Source organism: Vidua macroura, chromosome 9, assembly GCF_024509145.1.
Source record: "Vidua macroura isolate BioBank_ID:100142 chromosome 9, ASM2450914v1, whole genome shotgun sequence".
In the NCBI taxonomy this organism is placed as follows: Eukaryota; Metazoa; Chordata; class Aves; order Passeriformes; family Viduidae; genus Vidua; species Vidua macroura.
In genome coordinates this window covers 26,401,838-26,421,460 of record NC_071579.1, presented here as the reverse complement: position 1 = coordinate 26,421,460, position 19,623 = coordinate 26,401,838, and positions in this window count along the sequence as shown.

The window sequence follows — 19,623 nt, the reverse complement described above, 5'->3', positions numbered from 1 at the left end:
CTTTCACCTGCAATCATGGGGGATTCTGGGCTGGTAAATCCAGCAGCTACTGTGAGCAAGCTGGGCAAATGCTGCTTGTGCATGAAGGATGTGAATATTTTCTTGCAATAAATCAACACTTAAATCTTCACTTTGAAAAAAGTATCTGTCAGTTCTAATTGGTAAATTTTAATAGTTTGTAGGCTATAATTTAATAATGAAGGGCTGGGAATTCTAAATGAAACAGAAGACAAGTATCAAAGCAAAATTCATGATAGAAAAAAGTTACTGCTAAAAGTCACATTATCCATTTATTATATATGGCCTTGTGGTTATCTGAATAAATATTCTTCTTTGTGTGCCAGTGAACAAAATGGAAAGGTTTACTTGAAATGTTGAAGCATGAAATAATATATTATTTTTTGCCATCTTGTTAATGGAAGCAAGATAATTTTCAGTATAGGGGAACCAGCTTTCTTCACTTAGAGGACAATTCAATAAAGAAAGGGATAGAAATAAGTCACTTACCTTAGCAACATATTCCTGTTAAGTGGGGCAGCAAATCAATACCACAGGACCAGAGGTATAGGACATGAATCATCTTTTTTAGATGTTAAGACAAGAATAGCCTTTTCAGTGGTACCAAGTCCAGGATATAGCTGTGTACTAATAGGAGATACTTAAAATTAAGATTGGAGCCATGTTTAATAATTAATTCCTACTTCACAGAGAAACTATAATCTGATTCATGAAGCAGGGTAGAATTTCAGTTAGTTTTGAAATGAGTTACAGACATATCTCACATTAAAGTGAGCTGACCATGTGCATGAGGCTGAAATGTTGAATTCAGTTTTGACTTGGCAGCTATATCTCAGTCCTGTCATTAGATAAATCATTGATCTGTATGTTTCCATTCCTGAACATGAAACCTGCCAGAAGGTACTTACAGTTACAATCAAGCATTCCTGAGCATATCTGATATACCAAATACTAGGAATATTACAAAAAAAGGTATTTGAAATACATCTGCTTCTCTATGAAACAAGATCACTACTGTGGCAAAGAGCACTTGAAACTTTTTATTCTAGCTTTTGATTTGATAGAAATAAGCTATGGATTCATGGGATTGCTTTGGAGAATAAACTGTGTGGTGGGAACAGCAGCATGGTTCTCTGTGCATTACAGAGACACTTCCACTCCCCAAACCTGCAAAGCTCCAGAGCTGTGCACCTTGCTGGGGGTGCTTATGCCCAGAGAAAGGGCTCTGCAAATGTGGAGCCTTGTGTTTAACCTGGAAGTCTGACAAGTGCATATTCTAGAGAGCCATTTTCCCCTCTGTCAACACAACCTCCATTAGATACCACAATACAGTTTTAAGGTCAAAGCCCTACAAGTCAAAATCACCATGGAGAAGTGGATGGATTGCCATATCCCTTGTGCTGTTCCAATTAAAGGGCCTGATCCTCAAACGAGCTCACACTCTGAGCTTTGCAGTGGGTCCTGAGCTGTCATTCCTTTGCTAATCATGCAGCCTGGTGCTGGTGATTAGGGAGGAGGAAATAAAGGCAGGGTTTGACTGCAGACCTGAAAGTGAGATTTCAAAGGTGACATTAGAGAAACCCTCTTTTGATTTGCAGACTTAACACAGAATCAGAGAAAGATGAAATCCAGGAGCTTTTGTTCTGATGGGGGGACATTTCCAGCTGCAATGACACTTTGCATGGGTGGGTTTAGCTTAATGGATGGGCCATATATACAGAACCCTGGTCCAATTGCTCACAGCACCAGAAGCTTGCTTTCCAATCAGACATTCAGCTTCAGTGAATCTGCTCTTCCGAATGTGTGGAGCAATGCTTTCATATATGACATTATTGAAGTCAATAAATATAAAGAAATGGTGTTACACTGTAAAAAGGATAATAACAAATTTTGGCAATGCCTTAGAATATAATGTTCTTCTGATATTGTTCCATTGCAAGTATTTTTACTGAGAGGAAATGATGAAATTTCAAAGTGGTAAAGTCTCCCAGGAATGAAAAGAGTGATCAATAGGAAGTGTAAGATCCAGAATCACAGAGGTAAAATGAGAATTGAAGTCAACTCAAAAGTAGAGAAAGAAATTAAAAAAAAAAATGGGGTTTTCAGCCATCAAAATTAGATGACAGTAAGGAAAGTAACAGTGAGGTTGGCTCGAGGGAGGATGGGTTTAAGATTGGCATAATTGCTTTCCAAAACTGGGATGGTTTTGTGACTCCGTGTTCAATTTGGACAAAGGCTCTGAGCTTGGATGGGAGAAAACTGGCTTCATGGGAGTGAGTTTGGAAGCGTGAAAATGATGCCTTTGAGGTAGAAGTAAAATTCAAGGAGTGGTTTCCAAGCATCTGTGTCCCAGCTGTCTGAAGGAGCTGGCATTCAAAACTGCACTTCTGCTTGAAGGGTATTTAGAACTGTGTTAAAGTAGGAGTGGCAAAAGAAATTTCAAATATGATTCCTGTATTCCAAATGGGAAAAAAAAACTGTGTTCTAGTTAAATGTAGGCGTATTAACATGACATCAGTAGTACACAAGGCATTAGAGTGCTTTTGGAAAGCAGAGGAATAGAGAGCATGGCAAATGGCAGAAGTAGGATAACACACAGAATAGGTTTACTGAAAGCAGATTTACGAGATTAACTTGATAATCTTTAGATTATCCTGATCTTTTTAGACAAAGAAAACGGCAATAGATGTGATGTGTATACACTGTGAGAGAAACATCTGACACAGAGCTACATGGAGAATTGTTTGATTGGGAATGATGAAGATTAGGCCCAGGATTGTAAAATAAATAGAAACTGGCTAAAGGAGATAATAACAGATGATGCTGAAAGAGGAAATACCAAGCTGGAGAGAGCTAAAAGTGGAGTTTCTGAAGGCACAGTCTGGGGACCAATATCACTTAATATTTTCATTAATCAACTAGGCACAAAAAGAACCTGCTAGAGAATTGTGCTGATGGCTGGAGGTGGGAGGGTTTGTCGATAGCAAAGAGGCTGACAGCATACAGAAAAACAGAATATCCTCAGGGACCAGGAAGATATAAATGGGATTACACTGAACGGTTCAAATGGCAAGGTCAGGTAGCTGGGAACTAATGACAATTTCTAATATAAGGTAAGGCTTGTTGGTTGGACAGATACAGAAGAACGGGGCATATATTTGACACTATATCAAAAGAAGCATTTCCAGTCAAGCTGGGAAAAATGAATACCCTTTAGAAGGCCATAGTGAGACTTTTTCAGGAATGTAGTGACCAGTTGTAACCACCTGTGTTCAAAAGAAAGAAATTCAACCTAGGGGAGGAACAGAGAATGGTGAATAGTTCAATGGGAGAAGAGGGATTGTGCCTTAGCAGATTAAAGCCTGCAGGGAATCATCTATAAACATGATAGGAATGAAGGGGATTGTTTTAAGATTAAAAAATATTGATACATAAATAACTCTAAGCTAGTCATCAGTAAGTCACCCTGTATTTTAGCAGAAGGTTTCTAATGAAAGATGGGAGTTTCTGGAAAAGCCTTCCACAGCAGCAGTGGGGAGAAGCCCTGTTGGTATTTCTGTGAGGGAAATGGGTGCATGTCTGAGGGATGCAGCAGATGTCTGTCTGCTGCAGCAGCACACTGGGCTCTGTGACCACTGGACTCTGTCCCATTCTCCTGTTCTCACTCATGCTGGTCCCATAGTCACAGAAATCCAACTCAGCTTTTACCCCTGAATTCCCTCAGGTGAGTCCCAGCACTTCTGATACAGAGCAGGGTTACAACAGTTCTGCAGCTTTGGCACACAGGGGTAGCAAGGAGATTCTACAGCCTCAGGAAATTGGGAAAAGGTAAATGTTTTGCCTGTATCCACCTCTTTGGCAGTGAGAAATGTGGGAGTTGGGAGGGTGGGAAGCAGTCAACTTTACTGCATAAATGTCTGAAATAGAGCTCCTCATAAATAAGAGGTGGGTTTGTTTGGTTATTATTTTGCCTAGTCAGGCCATCACTATTTTAATCAAAAATATTCAGCTGGAAATATCAGCTTCTCATTGACAAAATACTGTCCCTTTCCCCTGCCATCAGGGTTTCTGGGTTTCTGCTAATATATTTTCCATTGTCCATATTTAATTTGTCTAGCAGAATGAAATAAAAACATGCTGACATTTTCAAGGAAATCAGATACTTCCCCTGAAAGTTTTGATGGAAAATTTTCAAAGAGCCCCGAGGCTCAGGAGCTGTTTGCATCGGGGTGTGGCCAACTAAAATCTGCTGCCTGAATCAGTGGGGGCAACGCCTGAGCATCTCTCTCAGCCCCTGCGGACCTGCAGGTGATTAGGAGGAAATTTTTTAGGTGATTTTCTCGGAGGAAAAGCTCTTTTCTAGCACACCACGTGCTCTGGGTGGCTCCGGCTCTGCTCTCGCAGCAGTTCTGCCTGACCTTGATGCGAGTGGTGCAGAACGCGGAGCCTCCCCTCCCCTTCCTCCCCCTCGCACTGCGGAGGCACAGGAAAACTGACCACAGCCTAGCCCTAAATGTTTTATTTTTAACTTTTGCCAGACAACACGTGTATGTGAGGCCAAACAAAAAGAGCCCGAGAATGGGGTGTAAGTGCTTGTCAGTGTCAGCCGCAATCATTGTCAAAGAGGGGCTGGATCCTGCAGCTCGCTGCGCGCACAGCTCGGGATGCTCGGTGCTGCTCCGGAGCCACAGCCATGGATGCCTAGAGAGATGGATAAAGGCAGACAGACATAGATACAGCCTGACAGAATCAAGCCCCAGATGGATGTTGCTTGAATTTACCCGAAATTAAGATGCTGAACTGCTTAAGAAAGAGTTCCATGATCTAATTAAGTCTCTTTCATGTCTCCCTTTCTGGTTTATCCTCCACCCTCTTACAAAAAAAGTACTTTTTGTTATTTGCAGACTGAATTAGAGGGAAATTGTCTATGCATTAAATAAAATGTTTGCATTCTTTTGTGCTAACATTGAAGGCTTGTGTTTTTTAAAGAAGAAGAAAAAGCAGTAGGACATAATAATGTCATACATTCTAACTTGCTCTTGCAAATCAGGACTTCATCATATTTTCCTTTTCAATAAAAATGCTATTTATCATTATCAAATGAAGTGTTAATGGAATCAACTCAAACACAAACTCATGCATATATATCTATATAAATAAATATAATATATACATTAAAAAGTCCTCGCTGCTGAGAATGATCAAGCACCTTGTCAGCAATCCATATTATATTCGTTAATTTGATTCCTTCCAAAAAACCACTTAAGTGAGACCTTCTGATTTCTTTCTTTAACGCTTGAAGCTCCTTTCGTCTAAGCAATGTTTATTAACCTATTTCTGAAAATCAGCGTAAGCACAAGCTATTTTTAATTTGTTCTTTTCTTGTGGTTTGGGTTTGGTTGTCTTTTGTTTGGTTGGTTTTTTTTTCTCCCAACGTGTCTTTTTTTTTTTATTCTGGTGTAAGAATTAGAAATTGAGCATTGGTCAGTGTTACAATAACCCACTGGTTCAGAGTGTAACAGCCGAGAGGACAAAAAGTAAGGCTTATCATATTTTATATTCTTTAGGGGAGACTGACTTTAGTTGAATTCCAGGACTAAGAGTAGTGACAGCAAGAAAAGTCACCTGAAGGATAACACTGTGACCTGATGACTGCAGTGTGGGGGGCACTGCTTCACACTCTCTGCTCTCTCCCTGTCTTGCCAGTGTCCCCCTTCTGCTATCCTGAACAGCAGCTCTCACTGGGTCCCCATCAGAAAGGTGGGTGCAAATTTGCTGAACTCCTCAGTTAATTTGAAAGATACATATTAAAAGTGATATAAGGCTAGATAATCTTGTTCATACTTTCACACCAAAAAAATGACTTAAACACCCAGCAATCAATAAACTCTGCAGTGAATCCAGAACAAGTTTGGAGACAAACAGCCATCATAATTGTTACAGACCTGGCAGACCTTCCATCCCTGCATGGAAGAAGTCCTGGTCCCATTCCTATGGGGTTTTGCCACTGAGGTGAATGTGTCATGAATTCTCCAGCACCCAGGCTTCAACAAGACAGACTGGAACAAGGCAAACTTGCCCCTGTGTTCAGCAGGGCTTCTCCTTCTCCCAGCTCTGCAGCCAAGGGAAAAAAACTTGCCAAAATAAAACTATCTCTTGTAGAATTTACCTGAGGTGGCTACAGATTAATATAGGAAGGAGCTGCCCTGTCTGGACACCCCCAATATTCCTGCCAGGAAGGTAAATATGTTTTCCAAGTTGCTGGAAGAAGATGATTGTGGTAGTGAGATAGTCCTTATAAAAATGATTGTGATCTGAGAGCTGGAGCAGAGAGATATCAAGTAGGAGCAGGTAAGAAAAAGTTTTTATATTTTTTGAGCCCGTTTATTTAAAGAAGCGGATGGCCCTCAGTCAGGACATTGCACCCCTTAGAGGAAGTCCTTCACCTTCCTCATCAAGCAGGCATGGAAATCAAGGGGATAACTTGAAGAAATTCAGAGAGTGAATCAACCTCAAATTTTCTGAGAACACAAAATAAATAAGCTTTGTTCCAGCTACTTAGTTCAAACACATGCCCAAAAGATGTTATACCTCACAAGTATCACTTGCATTTGTATACATTGGGAAAGAGAGTGGGTAATAAATCTTCTCACTATTTATTGCTCTGCCAATATGTATCTTGGCAATATTAAAATATATGCATGCATGCTTCTGAATTTTATTTCTCTTCAAAGGAACCAGCTCCTTGTACTAACAACCACAGCTCTGACTTGATAGACTCCTCTTTACCTGGCATGCCTATAGAAATCTCTAGAGAATAAGAATTCTCATTAAGTGCACTGGAAAGCAGAATTTAATCAAATGTACGCCGAAGCTCGCTGTTAAAAATATGCAACTATAAATTGCATTTCTGTAGAAGTTGTTGCAGTCCTACAGTGACCACTGAAGTCTTTTTATTTATTGTACCATGAATACAGAATAGATAAAATTAAATTCCCTATAATCAATGGCTCCAATTTACATGTGTTGCTTGTCAAAGTGACATTCTCCAGTCCCCACAAAATGCTATATAATGTGACATCTCACAAGTCTTCAGGAACATCCTAAGATGAATTTGAAAGATAAATATTGCAGTTGTGAGTCTTTCTGTCATGACTGAAATAATTTTAAAATTGCAGAGATATATTCTTCTAACAATGTTAAATTTGTTCTAATGCAGGAGGATAAAATTGTAGTTTTAGTCTCTGTAATTTTTATAGCAGCTTGTAATTTCCATGCACTTGTTACAATTCTCAGATCGGGAAAAATTACAGAAGAAAATGTTTTCAACGTAAAATATGGTCTGCTGCTCATCTTCCCTGTGAAGAATGTACCCAATATTTAGAATCCAGGAAGTCTTTTATGAGTTGCTTGATGCTGTGTCAAAGACCGACCATTTGATTTGGATTAGCTTCATTCCTGGAGTCGGTTAAAGGGATAACTATGAGTCCACCTCCTGGTTTCTCCCCAAAACCTACTTGTCCAAGTACTGATGAACTCATTCAATCTCTTCTGTTTGGGCCACTCGCCAGCAGGCTTTGAGAACCATAAAAACTCAAAAAAAATTTGTGTCCTTTGGTTCTGCTCTGAATTGGTTTTAAGTTCCCCAAATTAGATGACTATGCTATGATTACCCCAGAAGAGGTTTTAGAATAAGCACTTGAGCAGTTAAACCCCTCGAAAGACAGGTACCTGAGGTCTGCCGGAGAGCTGCTGATGTGTCACTATCCCTAAACAGACTGCACTGGGATGTGGGGCTGGTGTGGGGATTTGTACCTCAGTGACCCTTTCAGGTGCCCATGAAGGTTAATGCTGTCCCAGGCTGCACAGACACGCTCAGATCCATGCTTTCCTTTGGACTGAACTGCTGGGGATACACTCTGGAGGGGTACAAGGCAGCCCAGGGGCTGCATGGCTGGTTTGGGACATATGGAGGGTGGTATTACCCCAGGCAGAATTTAGGGGAGGGTTTGTGCAGCTGAGGAAAGAAGATCCCCTTAGGAGATGTGACAACATACAAGGGGACATTCTGAGTTTATGGGGGGACAAAAAAGAAAATAATCTGCTTGCTATGTGTCTAGGCCAGCATGCCTGTGCCTTTCTGTGTACATTTGGGAATAGTCTGAATTTCCTAGCTGGTGAAGGGTCAGTTATTCTTTATGCCAGTGGTTGGTAGAGAACTGCCTGCATCCCTGCCCCATCCCCACAGCAGCTGGGAAAATAACCCTGCACTTAGGACAAAGAAGTTGTCCACAAAGCAAAGAGAGCAGACTCCCCAGGGTAGGATAAGGGACCGAAATGGCACATCCTGTCCTAAATCCATCAGGCTGGAATTAAGGGGAGGTGCAATATCACTGGCAGTACCTGGCTGGAGGGAATTGGAACTGGGGAGTGAGATGTTTTAAGGGGATGAATAAATAACACTAATTGCTTGTGTTTGACATCGAGAAACATTTTGTAACTCTGAAGCAGATTTTGAGAGACCTTTTTTTGAGACCTGTTTTTTTCCTCTTACAGTTAGTGCACAGCCCGTGTGCTAAACCCTGTGCTGGTGCCTCGAGGCTGGTGGGAGACAGGGTCAAGACCAGACTCTCTGTGCAGTCTTTGGTCCTTTCTCATTCTCTGGCTGCCAGGACTGTCTCTGAGACATGGCCCTAAATCACAAACCTAGAGAGGAACAAACCTGGCCTAACACTGCCTATGCTTTTACATCCTCGACCATATTTGAATCAGAACTCAAATAAACACCTTAATTTTTCAAAGGGAAACTGCTGGAGCAAGCAGCAGTGCTGTAGCACCTCAGAAGGCAGTGGCCTGAGTGCTCTGTGCTAAACCCAACCTTTCTGTATCAAGTATCATCTTTTATCTCATTCTCCTCATTTGTAATGTCTGAAATTCTATAATTACAAATTAAGACAAATGCGCAATACTGACTTTCAGCTAGAATCTGATAAACCTCCTTCTTCTCTTAAAATATATTTTGTTCTCATAAAGAGCTGTTGGATACAGCATCACCTCAGTTATAATGAAACAGCAAAGAAATTCCACATTGGGAAAGGTTTTCTGAGGGTATATTCTGTTACTGCTGAAGATTAAAAATAGCCTTCTCAAGCAATAAATTGGTTGAGACAGTAATAGGACCAAAATCATAGTGAAATCTAGTAATGAAATATTAATGCTAGCATGTTAAGCCGGGAAAATAATAAAAATTCCTTTTGCAGAGCTGTGTGGATCATATTGTGGTGTTCTGAGCAAGCTTGATTTCAATGTGCAGGGCTTTCTACCTGTGTGCTCTTCCTATGTACAATTCCTCAATTCCTATTAGCAGGAAAGATGACCAAACTCTTAAGTCATGTAACTGCTTCAGGAAAGCAAAGAAACCCTGTTGGAGTACATGGCAGTAGCTCTCTGGAATTAGAAGGCATGGTGCGAGTGACACAAAAAGAGCTGTCAAGTACCTGGTGCTTTGCTTTACTGCTCCACTAAATGGCCATTGTAGAGCTGTGCCAGACATAGGGGGAAATTTCATTTCTAGGGCAACATTATTTTGCGTGAAACTGAAATAAGATAAAAACTAAGCGTAAAGGTATGTTTGAATTTCAGATTGTGCTTGATCTTTGTATGCCAAGAGGACCTCCCTTGGATACTCAGCCTAGCTGCAGGCTTTCTTTCAGGTCCTGGAACCTGCAGCTTTCAGAAGTCAGGCCAATTTAAATTGTGTAGACTGTGCTGCTTTACATAACCCATTTGAATTTAAAAACCTGCAAGGTAAATAGGTACATTCTGCACACGCCTGTCCTACTGGCTCAGGGGCAGCTTTAATGTCACACAATTAAACAAAGTGGGGAGAGGAAGCCCAGCAAGGTCCAGCCATGTGCACAGTGTTCTCTGGAGCAGGAGTGGTGGCTGCTGCAGCGCCCAGCTGAGGTGTCATTTCATCAGTGTCCCTCATCACCCAGCTCCAGGGCCTCTGGACCCCACAGGACCCCTCAGGTGTTGTTAGCACTGGCTCTATCCCAGCTGCAGGTGGCTGAATTCAGCTCATGGGTGTAACAGGACTGCATTTGTTACTCTGTACAGAAGGATCTCCAGAAAGCCAATGCTGGGAGCAAGGTGCTGAGCCTGAGCTGGTCTTCAGAGGGGCAACGAAACCCACAGGGACAGACATAAAGGCCTTGTAACAAATCCACTCTCAGGGGAAGGGATGTAAATATGGATTGAGGCTTTTCACAAGGGGGAATGGCTTTAAACTGGTAGAGAGCAGGGATAGATTAGTTGTTAGGAAGGAATTGTTCCCTGTGAGGGTGGTGAGGGCCTGGCACAGGCTCCCCAGAGAAGTTGTGGCTGTGCCATCCCTGGAAGTGTCCAAGGCCAGGATGGATGTGGCTCTGAGCAACCTGGGACAGTGGAAGGTGTCCCTGCCCATGGCAGGGGGGTAGAATGAGGTGATTTCTAAGGCCCCTTCTGAGCCAAACTGTTCTGTGAGTTTATGATTTTGTGAAATACCACAGGCTTGTTCCAAAGGCCTTCAGAAACCCTGCTCCTCCCTCCAGGCCAGGGTATCTCCTGATGCCAGGCAGCCACTGAGTTTCAAGGCTGAATTGGCTCCAGGACATCACTACTGTGCATTTTTTTTGCCTCCCTAGGGCCTGAATACTGTAGGGGTTTGCTCCCTTTGAAGCTTCAGTCAAACCAAATTCAGAGCTGCTTTGCTGCCTGTGTGTCAAGGATAAGAAAGCTAAAAAACCATCGCAGCAGCCTCCTGGACAGCTTCCTGGCCCCGAGCATTCCTGGAGAGCCTGCCTGTTAACATCACCTGGCAGCCAGGTCCCTCAGGGACAGACCCCCGGCCTGCATTTGGCCTGTCCCTTTGAGATGATCCTCGCAGCCCTTCGAAGGGACACTCCAGGGTGACTTTGCAGAGTGTGGGTGTGCCCTGGGGCCGAGCCCAGGCAGGGTGATCCCGGAGGATGAGGACAGAAATGGAGCACAGAGCATAATCTGTTTTAATGTATCCTTCTGCTGCTGCTGAATAACTCCCCAGTTTGGATTACTTTTACTGCAGGCACGATTAGTTAGCAATTGACAGGGCAGGGGGTATCAGTGGGGAGTCCGCAGCTAGCTAAGAATATGAGCCAAACAAACATTATTTTCCAGCTTATTGGGGGAAAAGCCTGCAGAGAGCAGAAAGTTTGTCCCTCACTGTTTTCCTGGGTAGGGGTGCAGTCTTGAAAGTGATGAGACAAACACTTGAGGATGGCTGATAGCACTGGAGTGCAGAAAAAACAAGGAAATGATACTGGATCCAAAGGTGTAGGAAAAAAAAAAAAACACCTGCAAAAGGCAGCTCAATATTAGAAGAAAAGCTTCCTGAAACCACATGAAGTCACTAAAACAAGTGTCTGAAATGCTTCAACACAAATGGTTCTCACCTCCTTCCACCTGAAAGAACCAGGCATGTTCACAACATGTTTCTTCAGTGTTTGCCTTTGAATAATGAAACAAAATATACTGGTCAGTGAAGTTAAGCCACTAAGAGTAAATCAGTTCTGTTTCCATCAGAACAGGCTGGAATAGCCTGTACCACTGAAGCCAGCTGTAGTTCCCACATCGATTTTCCTCTCTGCGGCACCGAACATACAAAATCAGCAGGTGCCTTTGAGTGCTCTCTCAGCCACATGGAGAAAATAGATAAAAGCCCTCTGGGCCTCCTGTATGTCTGTGTGCAACCTCACCTGTGTGACACCTGGCTGTGCCCTGCACGGAAATAAGCACAGGCAGGCTTGGCAGCCTGCTGAATCTGCATGTTTGTGCTGGAGGAGAAAGTGCTGCCAGGAAGCAGTGACCTGCCTCTCTGCAATGATGATGTGCAGTGTCCCAACAGGAGCAGCCTTGTCGTGTGCCAAGCACTCTGAGACAGGGGAGGCTGTGCCCAATTTGGTAGAAATAAAGCTCAACCTCCTCCTTCTGTTATTTGCTGTTCTTGTGGAAACTGCTTCCCCTGATCCACTGCAAAATGCTGTTTTGCTGGTTTCACTTTTCCAATTTCACAATGACAGTTGTGGCCTTTTCAAGAGAAAATGCCTTTTTAAATGTGTCTGAGGGCATGGCAGCTTCTTCACTGCCCCTAATGTTCCATTCACCTGCCCCTGCCTTGCCCAGGCAATGGCACAGTGCTGGTTCTATCTGAGGCAGTTCCTGGCATGTTCAGTGCCTGGAAAACCCACTGGCTCCATTTTGTCAGTGGCTGGGCACTGGCAGTTCCCATGTCCCTCCTTTAATTAGACACTCTAAAAACTGTGAACACCATCAAACAAGGTGAGGTCCCACTATTACTAACTAGCAAGTGACTGTATATTTAGATACTAAGAAAAATCCAAGTAAAAACCCGTGAGCTTAAGATCAGAGACAAAAAAACCCCTTTTATCTTTCTGAGCTCATTTGAGCTCTCAAGTCAGGGAATGAGCCCACATCCCAAGACCTCAGAGCCAGAGCTGTCTCTAACCTCTGCATTCAGCATTGCTGCCACTGGTCACAGCACAAGCAGCAGAGACACCCTGCAGTGCAAGGGTGTCCCCTAGAAATTTGCTTTTGCTGAGCACCCAGGACACGGCACCAAACCCTTGGGAAGCCAGGGTGCCTGCAAAGAGGAAGTAGAGGAGCAGGTGCCCCCTCTTTCCCAGGGTGTTTGCCGTGCTGGTTGGCATGGGGAGCAGGGCAGCACTGAGCCCTGTGTCCTGCAGAAAGCCACAAATGCCAGAGGAAGATGATGAAGTATGAATTCAAAGGTTAGGCTATTTTTTGCCCCTAAGCTCTAAAGGAGGGAATCACTACCTTCTGAGATAGATAGCATCATTAATCAGGCACTGAGAGTTCAGTCCCTTGTAGGATGCCAAATCACCTGGACTTTTATCTCCCTAGTCCTGCACAGAAGACAAATCCAGGCCTGCTAGTGATTGGGAAGGGGGGTGAGGAAGATGCTATTAGGAGAAGAATTTTTGAAGCATAAACAAAATTTCAGCGAAAGGTTGTTCCCGCCATGACATGATTATAAATGAGATGATCAGACACAGAGAGCACGTTATTTTGTGGCTTTAGCAAAATTCTGTTTCTGTTCTAATGGTAGGAGTAAAATATTTAAAGGGAGAAGGAGAGGGATCCTTTAAAAATTCCAGATATTTTAATTAATGCCAATAGCATTAAAATATTATGGCTTGAGATTCTTATGAAAAGTCTCTTTTATTCATTAAATTTTCCAGACCAAACATAATTAGAATTCTTAACATTCATGATCTCTCAGCATTTGCTTCCAAAATTAATGGTCTGAGTAATTTCTTACAGCAGATGAACTGATTTTCAAAATAAATATATTGCAGTAGTAAACATCAGCTTTCTGTAAAGGAAGGATGTGCCAGTCAAAGACAACTCTTAAGAAAGAAAGCACCCTCCATTTTCTCTCTCCTGAATTTTCATATTCAAAGGGCATAATGAAGGATTGTATTCCTGGAGTAAAAATTTAGGGAATCCACAAACAGAAGCCGCCTGCACCACTTGTGTGTGGTTTTGGTGTCACATGTTCCCTCTGCCATCCTGGCTGCAGGAGATGCTGCTGCCCAGGATGGCTTTGGGAGCACAGGTGAGTCAGGGATGCTTTTCCCACAGGTGCTGCTTTGTGTGCTATGGAGGTTGGGAGGGCTGTGGGAATGCAGCTGAGCACGGGTGGTTGTCCTGCTTCAGCTGCCTGGATGGACCTGCCAAAAGCTCTGTGGGCCTGGGAAGGGTGTTTAACCCACACTTGGCATGGGGTTGCTAAATGTTTGCTGCTCATTTTGGCACCTGATTTCCAGAGTGTGGAGCACTTCCAGCTGCAGTTCCTGCTGGTGAGCTGTGAACCCAGGAAAAGCCACGCCGAGCTCAGAGCTGTAAAAGCTGCCGCTTCCGAGCGGGCACAGTGGGATCTCACAGCACCTCCTGGCAGCCTCCTGATGGTGAGACTCAGGATCCTGGATCCCATTCCCAGCCCTGGAAAGCCAGCAGCTCTGGTGGGTGCAAATCACTCTGCCTGCTCCCCTCCATCTCCTCCTTGTTCCAGTTCTGCCTTTTCTCTCCTCACCTCTTTGCCTTTGGGATGAGGCTACTCCCTTCTGCACAAGCTGGAGGGCAAGGTGAGTCCAGCAGAACAGGATCCTCAGAGCTTTTAGGATTCTCAATGAAAGAAAAGTGTTTGCTGAAGAAGTCAGGTTGGAATTTTTCCAAATGCTTTCACTTGGCCACACTTGCATAGATTTTCATGGCAGTACCAAAAAGGCACATCCTTAATACAAAGGTCACAGATGGACTAAATTTCTACTCCCCTATCCAAACTGTGAGGTGACGTGGTGCATCTTAAAGAAGAGGATGTCAGTTCTTTTTCTCTTTTACCATTACAAAACAGTGCATTGTTCCCTGGCCTTGCCCTTGGGAGTAGCTATATTGTTTTGTCTGAAGCTTTCCAAAAAAATTCAGCCTGCGGCAGATGCCCAGGATGGAAAAATGACAAGTTACTGGTCAAAATATGACAGTTATAAGCAGCTGAAAATAGAGTCTTGTAATTGGAAATGTCAGACGGTCTTGACAGTAGGCAGAGCTACCAGCCCTCCAACCTCGGGACGTTTGCTCAGGATTTCATGTGTAGGTAGAGGCAGCGTGTGCACCTCCCAGTAGTCTTGGTAATAATAGAAGTGGCAAAAAAAGGAGTAGAAAAGTTTTCTGGGTGTCAAAGCATGGCATGAACGGCATTCCTGATGCTGGCAGCTTTGTCATTTATTTGGACTGAAGCTGGAGAACTGCTGTGCCAGCTTAGCTCAACCCCACTGCTATCTCCTGCCTCTGGGGCCAGGGGTGGCACCCATCCATGCCTCAGCTTCCCTGAAGCTGTTGCTTTGAGAGCAGAGCTGGATTCCCTGGCATTTGAGTTGCTAAACTGAAGGCTTCTGGGGCAGTTTTGCAGGGAGGGAGGGCAGGCCTCTGTCCCCCAGCCCCTGTGAGCAGAGATCCTGCCCCCAGCAACCTTGTGTGGTGTGTGGGGAGTATTGGACCTGCTCTGTGTTTCCAGTCAATTCTTGGTCTGGTGTGTGTGCAGAGACTGGGTTTGATTCTCACAGCTTTCCAACTTTAGCCACTAATTAGGCTTCAGAAAGCCATTTGACTTCTGTGAAGTTTAGAGGGCTCCAGCCAGAGCTTGCACTTGAGCCAGACGGTCACTGCCTGCCTTTCAGACACCTTCCCAGGAGGGAAATTCACCTTTCCCTGGTGCAGGGGCAACCAGCCAGCCCTGTAGTCAGTCACAGCAGTTTCATTAAGTTTTATATTTAACTTCCCCTCCGCACCTGGGAACAGAAGGAGTGTGTTAGTGTCTTGGAGCTGGAACACTACATTGAATTACCTTGTTGGTTTATCTGGTCATAATAGAAAGAGAGATCCCAGTGCTCCAGTTGAGTCTGTCAGCATTTCCATTATAAACCTCTTAGTCTCAAGAGGTTTTAACTTAGCTTTAAAAATCTGTTCCATTGCACAAACTTAGTTTATAACATGGCAAAGAGCAGTGTTTTATCTCTTAATATTGAAAATACACACAGAGTCAGTTCATATTAAAATATATATGTGTGTAGCCAAAGATTCACTGGGTTTAGGCAGTGATCAACCTGACTGATGTCTTCTCTGCTTTTTAATCTAGCTGACATGATATTATTGCTCTGGCTATTTTAATAGATAAGGTACTGTGGTTTCACAATCTCTTCCATTACTGGCACACAACGCCTCTAATATATGTTAATATGATTATTCACAAGTGCAGCAGAGTCACACTGGAGGAAGCATAAGGGGTTTGGCACAAAGGGTGCTTGCCCTCCTTTTCCTTTTATTCCAGACACTCATTCAAGGACACTTAACTTACCCTCTGAAAAAGCAAAGCAAAAGCCTCGACCAGCTGCCTGGCAGTAAAGATTTGGCAAATGTATTTCTTTAAACAAAAAGTTTCTTGATTTCCTAGCAGAGAGCAGCTGGGGCAGGGTCCTTCAGAGGCGCAGTGGCTGTTTGTCTCACCTGAAGATCCAACGAAAGGATAATGTCTTTGGATGGGAGGGTTTGAACTCCAAGACAAAAAGCACTATTCCCATCTGAGGCACATGGCCAGACAGCAGGGCTGCTGCACATGGTCCCTGTGGGGCTTAGTGAATTGTTTCCAAGGTTTATTGTTTTTTTTTTTTTCTTTTTCCCAGACAGAGGCTGGCACAGAAAGGAACTTCTCCCAAAGCCTCCAGCCATCCTGAGAGCAGGTGAAGCTTGCTAGACACTGGGCAGGGTATGCCTTGCAAGGAGCCTCCACAAGGAGTGTCAAATAAAACACATCCCCTAGACATTTATCTTTTTTACTTCTGGACAAATTGCTCTTTATGTGTTAAGGAAAAATTTCTTTTTCCCCAGCCTCTCTGACTTCTGAAAGCCCAAGGCAAGGTAGCTCATGCCCAGGAGACCCAGAAGTGCTCCCATTTTCCTGGTATAGTTGCACTGGTGCTACAGCCTGGCTGCCTTTGCTTTCCATCCCCACTCATATCACATGTCCCCCACTTTTACCTGCTCTTCCCTTGGTGGGGCTGCTGAATTTCAGACAGGGTTTGCTCGGGCTGGGATACACCTGCAGCTGCTGCCTCTGGCTGTGCTACCAGGTGGAGTCAGGTTTTTCTTGCTCACAGCTTTCCTCTCTCCTCTCCTGAGCTCTGCTTCCTTTTTGCCACTTGCGGTTGGCGTCTCTTCTCATACACACACTCCCACCCCTTTGACACGGCTATTTTTCTGGCCTGAAATGTTTAGGATTCTATTTCTCATAAAAATGCTGGCAAAGGGCCACACAGGTCTGTGGACCAGCTGATAGGGATTAATCCCAGTCCCAGGCTGGCAGTTTCCCATCGATAGCCAGGGCTAGGCAGGCACGGCTGCAAGCCCATGATTCAGCAACTTCCCCTGATTAATCGAGTCGCTTGATTTTTTATGCATGCGAGTGTGCCCAAGGCAGCTGCGATAAGTCGGCTTCCAGGCAGAGTGTTAGCAGTGCTGGGGATGTCAAAGGGTTGGTGATATTGATATAAATATATAGAGAGGCGTAGTATTCTGATTAGGCTGTGGTTTTAAATAGTCTTCGGCAGCATTCGTTCTGTTGATAGAATCCTTTCCGCAAATTTCCCCGCACGTTGTACCTCTGATGCCGCATTTCTTAATTACGGATACACTTTATCTGAGTTAAACATGTAGCAGGCCCCTCAGCATAAATTATACTCGGGTGTGTGTGTACTGAGAGCACTTCCCAGGTGTGTGAGAGGATAAGTGCGTGTTAAAGCAGCACATGCATCTCAGAAAAGGTTTAGGAAATCTTTTCATTTTCAAAAAAACCCACCCTGCTAACATCCCTGAGAACACCAACCCAGAGCAAATTTTTTTCTGTGGCAGGGGAATGCTGTATCTTGTATTTCCTACCCCGTGGTTTGGGGATGTGCAGGTAGAACTCCAGATGCTGATGGGCTTGGTGGCATAAGCATGTGCTTTGAGACAGCGTTGATAGCTCTTTTATTGGTACAATCAAGGAGTAACAGGGAAAATGCCAGTGCGTTTTCCTGGCATCCCATTAAAAAATAAAAGAGAAAGGCACCTGCATTTCAGAGATCACTGGCACAGCTTTGGTCATCCAAATGCTGCAAAAGACAACTTTTTTGAGGTGCACAGCTGGTGAGAGTGAGAGGAGCAGGTCCTAGGCTCATTTACAGCCCGTGGCTGCCAGCGAGTGCCCAGCAGACCTGGGGGTCAAAGCCAAACACGGAAAAGGCAGAGGTGCAAAGAGTTTGGCTTCCAGGCTGCTCCAGCCTCCTCCTCACACCCAATCCTGTGTTTTAGTGGTGTGTCCAGGTCCAGAGGCTTCACTGCCTTTCTTGGCAAGCAAGGCTTCATAGCCACTTCCTCAGTGCAGATCAGGAAATGTGGCTTAGTCTCAGGTGGTTCTGCCAGGTGTAAAAAAAATTAAGAGCAGTGTGTTAGAAGAACATGGGAGGCAAAATCAGAGAATGAAGGCTTAGCTCCAGGGGAGTCAAAAGGATGCAGATATTTGTACTTGTCAGAATTTTTTCATGGCAGCAGTAATTGTTGATATTTATTTTTCCTCACTTCAGTGGAGCAGTGTTTGTTAATAAATCTAATAATAAAACATCCACAACAATTGCCAGATTTGCCAATTTTTTTTTTTCTTCAATAAACCGGCTATGAAAAAAAGGAATTTTGTTTTCTGGTTTGTTTTGGTTTTTTCTTCCCTGTAAGAATAGAAGACCTGGGGTAAAGTTCTGGAACCTGTAAGGAACACCTCCAAGAGTGATTCTTCCTGGCCAGGAGAGCTCAAATATAGTTTATACAACTTGCATTGTGAGCTGCAACATTTATTGCAAATGCACCAATATAAAAAACAAAACAAAACCCCAACCCTGCTAGAACTGACTCACAGATGGACAAATTTGTTATTGTTTTCATGATCTTTTGCAATGTGTTTGCAGGTTTCCACAGCCTTGTTTAAATTCAAGGCAAGGACCTTTTTGCACCAACTTTGCAGGATTTAATTTGTGAGTTGTACATTTAATTCTCCACAGCAGATGGTGATGTGTGGGTGTACTGCTGTATATTTGCAACAGATTCCTTATCTTACAAAATTAATTGTCTCATGTGCTGATTTAAAATCAGAATTGTATTGTTCGTAAAAAGCTAATTCTTGCATATCAATTTGCTGGGACCTGTGCAATTCCAACAAAATGCAAGGAAAAGTCTGCTGCTTTAAAACAAATGGATTGTGGCAACTCTAGTCAGTCTTGATGCTCAGACTGGGGAGGTAATGACTGTGTGCGTTCAAAAGTAACTAAATAAAATTTAGTATTTTGAGACTTCCAGGTTGCCTCGATGTTGCTTGGGAAGGTTTCTGGGGCAGTTCAGTCACACTCAGTGACACACACAGTGATACCCCAGCATAGCCAAGGCTCCAAACTGAACCCCTTTTCCTTTGTCAGGGTTTTTTTCCTTAGCAGGGATTTATTTGTAAATGATTGCTCTTTCAATGTATTGCTTATGTTCATTTTTAGAATTTAGGGGATTTTTGTTTCCTCTAATTTGATAACTCTTGTGTCATTATGAAACACCTGTTCTCTGGCCATGCAGCATCTCAGGCTCCTGTCTGGGTCTTGGAGGAGAAAGAGAACTTGGGAGCATATCAGTGGAGGTCAGGCACTCACCAGCCCCATGGCACCACGTGCTCGGGCAACCTTGGGTGGCACCAAAAATGTGGCTTTGTCTAGGACAGGGTCACACTGGTGGCCTTGGAAAGGAGGGAACACAGGGCCTGAATGACTGTGGTGTTAAGCAGGTGTTCAGGATGGACAAAATAAGGCCAGAGGTGGTTGTTCACCTGCTCCTCCTCCTGAGTGATGGCTACTGGGCCACTGTGGCTGGCTTATCAGAAATGGAATTTAGGGAATTTGGTTAAGTGATGCAGTGGGTGCT